Below are 5,639 nucleotides of genomic sequence, written 5' to 3' on the forward strand. Positions count from 1 at the left end.
TCTACTCCGTGCGAATCCTGCCAGCCTGGGGATTCTCAAGGCATGTTTGGTTTAAAAGCCCTTCAGCACGGTTTCCATCGCTGCCCATCATGGTGCTGCCAGGCCCAGAGCTCGGCGCTGCTGTGCAGCTGCCACCCACTAGCACCGGGGGGGGAATTAAAGAGAGGAACAAACCATATTCTGGATTTCATGGCTTTGTGGATTTGGTCTGTGTGGCAGCAGCTCCTGCCTGTGTGGCATTGAGGCTGCCTGTGCCAGCCTGGCTCCCTGGGGCTGGCTTGTGCCTGGGGTTGGTCAGGAGGAGCAGGAAGCGATTTGTAGGGCACGGTGGCACCACAGCTGGGACAGGACGGGAGAGGCTTAGGGGCGCTGGTTCTGCAGAGGGGAGCATCTCCTCCTGGGCCCACATTCCCTGGAAAGGGGTGGTTGGAAGCCACTGCTGCCAGGACTGGGCCATAGGTGGCCTGCTAGCATGGAATGGTGACAGTGGTGTCACCCGGGGCAGAGGTGCCACAGGGATGTGCCGACCACAGCTGCCCATGCTCTGGCCTCACCTGCCACTTTTGGCTCCTCTGTCCGATACACCTGTGTCAGGCTGAGCCAGCTGTGTCGGGGATTCATTCCCTCTCAGTGCCTGGGGCTCTGGGAAAGGGTCCCAGCCCAGCAGCCTCGTGGTTCCCATCTTGTTTTGCCCATCCACAGGCCGGGCCCGGAAACGCTCCCGCACGGAGCCACCTGTGGAGCACAACCACCCTGTCAGCAAGAGGCACTGCTGTGCTGCCTGCCCCAACATGTATCCCAGATCTCCTGGGCTTCCCGTGGGAACTGAGTGCCCACTCCCTGACCTGGAAGTGCCATGACCTGCCACAGCCCAGCTGAGCAGACGGTGCTGGGAGGCACCAGGCAGAACTGTTGGGGGTCAGACAGGGCTCGAGGAGCTGGGGGGGGACGGGGAATCAAGGCCAAGGGAGAGTTGGGGGTGTCCCCCTAGCCCTGTGTTTTTGGACCTGGCTGGAACCCACTGCCACCCACCCACTGTCCCAGGCCTCACATGGACAACAGCTCTGTGAGTGCTGGTGCTCCGTGTCCAGCACCACTCCTGGCATGAGGATGGGAAAGGACTTGGGGAACCGTGGTGGCAAAGGGGCTGTTGCAGCCAGAAGAACCCCGGCAACCCAAATGGGGGCCGGGCACGCCCGTGCTCCCACCCTGGCACCAACCGGGGGATTGGCTGCTGGCAGTGCTGCAGAAGGACAAGGGGAAGGTGTTGTTGGGACTGGACACAGAGGGGGTTTGAGGGTGGTGGGAGTTCCTGGAGGAGAGGTGACAGGGGTGGCAGCACCCTGACTGGTTTCCTGTCTTGCCACGTGCTTCCCATGGGGGCTCAGTGTGTGGGAGGTGCAGGAGGTGCCGTCTGTCTGTCCGGGCTGACAGGCAGCAGGAGCTGGGCACATGGGCAGGGGGTGAATCCCAGTGCCACAAGGATACCAGGGGTGGGCAGAGGTGGGGGGGCATGTGGTGAGCCCCCTGTCCTGCTCAGGGAATGATGTTGGCACTGCACAGCAGGGCAGCTGGGCCCTGCTCGGCTCAACAAGGGAACGGAGCCAGGATCCTTTTCCCCAGGGGTGCTCCCCCTTCTCCCCTCCCTCCCTCCTACCCCCCCCACGGGCCGGGCATGTTCCTGGACCGGTGGAAAACGATCCTGGTCAAAACCAATTAAGGAGAAAATTAATTTGCCCAAAAGGGTTGAAAGGGCCCTGTGCTGCCGGCGGGACGGGGCTGTGACTCACGGGCTCCCTGCCCGGCACTCCCAGCCCTCCCTGGGACACCCTGTGCCAGGGCAGCCCGTGGCTCTGCCCGCCCCCAGCACTGCGTCCTCCCAACCAGAGCAGGGCTCTGGTGCCCACCCTGCCATGAGCCTCAGGCCAGGCCTTGGCACCCTGGTGACACCGTGAGAAGTAGGGCAGGAATGGCACTGCCAGCGTGGTGCCCAGTGTGAGTTAAGCCAGGGGTTCTGCATCCAGCTGGGGGGCTGTGTTTAACTGGGGCCCTGCCTGGTCCTGGCTGCCTGTGGCCAGGTGACACACGCATCCCAGGTTTTGCCTTGTTGGTGTGACACCACCTGCCATGTGCCAGGCTGATTCCCTGGGCTGGAAAATCCAGGGTCTGGGTCAAAGGGGCGGTTGGGCTGCTCTGGTGCTGTGGCTCAGCCTGTTCCCACCCTGTGCCACGCCAACCCGGCAAGGGTAGAGGTGCTGGGGCCCAGTGCCCGGGACGATGGGATGGAGGCGTGGTGGGATGGAGGAATGATGGTCTGGCCGTGTGCTGCTGCTGCCCCAGGGCTCAACTTGGCTCCGTCTGCTCTCCTGCCCCAGCAAACACCCTGACACATCCCCAGGGGGAATTTGCTCACGGAGCTGAGCCAGAGGGATCCCGCGGGGATGTGATGTGGGGCTGGAAGTGATGGGCTGACGAGGAGAGGAGCCGCTCTGTGCTGAGTCAGCATGCCCACTGGCAGGAAAATAAATCTCCTGTGGGCATTAATCCCCCTGACAGCCCGGGAGGTGCCGTTGGAGTGCGTCGCAGCCGTCTCGGGGCACCCACTGCCATCGTATCCTTTGCCATCGGCTGCTCCAGCCCTGCTGATGGGGGACATGGAGCACCTCGGGATGTCCCAGAGCTGGCACAGGGCTTGTGGTGGAGGGTGGAACCGACCAAGGGACAGTGAGGATGTGGGGCTGGTGGGTTTGGGAGGGCTCAGCACCAGAGGAAGCAGAGCAGGTCAAGGACTTCCCACAGAGCCACCATCCCACAGCCTGGGCTGAAGGCAGGAGTGTCGGGGGGGTCCCAATTCCTCTCCCTTCCCCCCTGCCAGCCATGTCCACATTCTCCCTGCAGCCTGGTGCCAGCAGCTGGGTTAACACCGCTTGTTTTAATTACTGGAGCGAAGGAAAATTCCAGCGTAGGCAAACGCAGTAAGTGGAGCAGCACTGCCCGCCTGGCTGGGCAGGGTACCCGTGGGCTCCCAGGCTCCTGTCCCGGCTGTGCAGGCCCTGTTCTTGCTGCCAGGCCACCATGTCGGACCCCATGGCTCTTCATCTTTCCGAAATACCCGTGTGGTTGTGTGCTCCTTGCCCGTGCCCCGTGCCCACCCTCGGCCTTCCCTGCTGCCATCCCTACAGCAAAGGGATTTTCCAGGCTCCCTGTGTCCACCCTCGGCCACCCCTGCTACAATTCCTATGGCAAAGGAGGGATTTTCCAGTCTCCCCAGTCTGTGTGTACCTGTGCCCGTGGGTGATTTGGGCACCATGGACCGGCTGAGAGCAGGAGGGTGGCAGGGCAGCTGGTGCCCAGCATCCTCCTGCTCCCTGTGGTGGCGGGGTCTGGGGCAGCGGGGTCTGGGCTGTGCCAGCTTTTCGGGACTGCGGTGGGGGGCAGAGGCGGACCCCGTGCCCGGGTTCCTGCCCGCCCCATGGAGCATCCCCTGGGCTGCCTCGTGCGCGGGCCCTGCTCCTGCACGGCCCCTCTCCGGAGCCAGAGCTCTGGTTTCGTAACACCGCCGAGCATTTTGGATATAAATAGGCTGCCCCGCTCGCGCTGCCGCTCCCGCGGTTACGTAAACGCTGCCGTGCCGGTGGCTGTGAGCTCGGCGTGGCCGGTGCCACGCGCCTGCGGCCGGCGGGACCAGCGGTGCCCATGATGCCCGGCACCGCTCCCGGCGTGGGCAACTGCACCTGGCAACTGCCCCGGCAACCGCTCCCGGCGCTGGCATCCGGGGTTCCAATGGAGGGATCCCCTACCTGGGGCCCTGCCAGGAGAGAGGGTGGGGTGCTCCCCTCAGGCACCAGGGGCTGAGGTCACTCCCTGTCCCTCAGGACAGCAGGTTTGCTGGGATGCCACCAGAACATGCCTGGCTGGCGTGGGCTGGGCCTCACCACCCCCACTCAGAGCTCATTTAAAACACCAAGCACGAGAATTTGGTTTAAACAGTCAATTTGATCTTGCTTTGCTTGTCTATTATTCTTTTTTTATTACAATATATCATTATAACTCTAATATTCTGTGGTCCAAATAGACTATATAATTATGTATAAAAATACAGTATATGTAATTCTATATATAATTCTGTGTATAATTCCATATATAATACTAATACTATATACAATAATAGTATATTATTATTACTATATATTATTATAATATATAGCATTATTAGAATTACATTATAATACTTCTAATACTTATATTATCATTATAATAATTATATTAGTATTTTCCCTGGAAATGGAGGGAGCTGGTGGTTCCTGGCTCTGCATCAGGGCTTGCTTTGATGGAGGAACTTGATTTTTTGTCCCTAATCAGGCTGACACGCGTGGTGTGTGTGCAGCAGCGCTGGGGCTCGGCCTTTCCCTCATGCAGTCCTTGTTTTTATTTCATTGCCTCAGAAAATGATGGATGATTTTAGTTTATTTTCCGTCTATTTATGGTTTTTTTGCTGCTGTTTCAGCCCAAGATGGTAAAACCAGAAATAAGGGGCTGAATCAATCCTTTTGGTTAAATAAGCCACATTAGAAGATACAGAAGGAGAAGGGATTAGTGAGGCGTGCCTGGCGTTCACAATTAACTGATCTGTTAATCACCGGAGCGGCTGCTCCAGTGCTGGGAGAAGGTCTCCAGGGATGGGGATAAAGGGTGCTGCTCTCTGAACCCTGCTTTTGGTGAGGGGATGCCTGAATCCTATTGCATCCCGGTGGAGCATGATCTGGGTACCCCTGGGAAGGATACCTGGATCCCGTGGCATCCCAGGGGAGGATGCTGAGGGTACCAGCTCTGTGCCAGGCTCCCGGCTGGCACCAGTGGGTAGCACCAGCCCCAGCCCTGCTCCATGGGCTGTTCCCATGGCAGGGGGGATCCGGGCTCAGGGGTGCAGCATGGGGAGCCGTGCTGGTGCCTCAGTTTCCCGGGAGCTGCAAGGCCGCCGGGCACAGCCGTGTGCTAAATGGCAGCGGATGGTTTCGTGCCGCCTGGATGCGTGTGGGTGAGCAGAGCGCGCGTCCTGCGGGCTGTGAAATTGCTTCCCTGGAAGCTGCCCATGGACACGGGGATTAACGTGATGCCAGGGCTGTGCCTGCACCAGGAGAGTGGATGGGGCTGGGAGCGAGGAGCCTGTGGCCAGAGGGGCCACGTGGCATGGGTGTTTGACCCTGCCCAAATCCCATCCGAATCCTGCTTGAATCCTGCCCCAATCCTGCCCTGCTTCCACCCCCAATCCTGCTCTGCTGCCTGCCCAAATCCTGCCCCATTCCCTGCCCAAATCCTGCCCCATTCCCTGCCCTAATCTTGTGTTGCTCCCTGCCTGAATCCTGCTCTTCTTCCTTCCCAAATCCAGCCTCTTCTAGGCGGGCACTGCTGCAAGGTGCTGCCCCAGCAGGGGGGTACCATTGTACAGGACCCAGCATGTTCCAGAGGTGGGATCCACTGTGGACGAGGGGACTGGGGGGGATGTGCAGACCATGCTCCCAAGGTACCCAGATCATCCGTCAGCTGCTGGATGACCCTACGAGCCCGCACCCCACCAGGGCAGCCCCTCTGTGCCCCAGGGCAGCTGGGAATTACCAGTGGGGAAACCGAGGCACGGG

This window comes from Manacus vitellinus, unplaced genomic scaffold (assembly GCF_001715985.3).
Source record: "Manacus vitellinus isolate BGI_N305 unplaced genomic scaffold, ASM171598v3 scaffold_24_pilon, whole genome shotgun sequence".
NCBI classification, from domain to species: domain Eukaryota; kingdom Metazoa; phylum Chordata; class Aves; order Passeriformes; family Pipridae; genus Manacus; species Manacus vitellinus.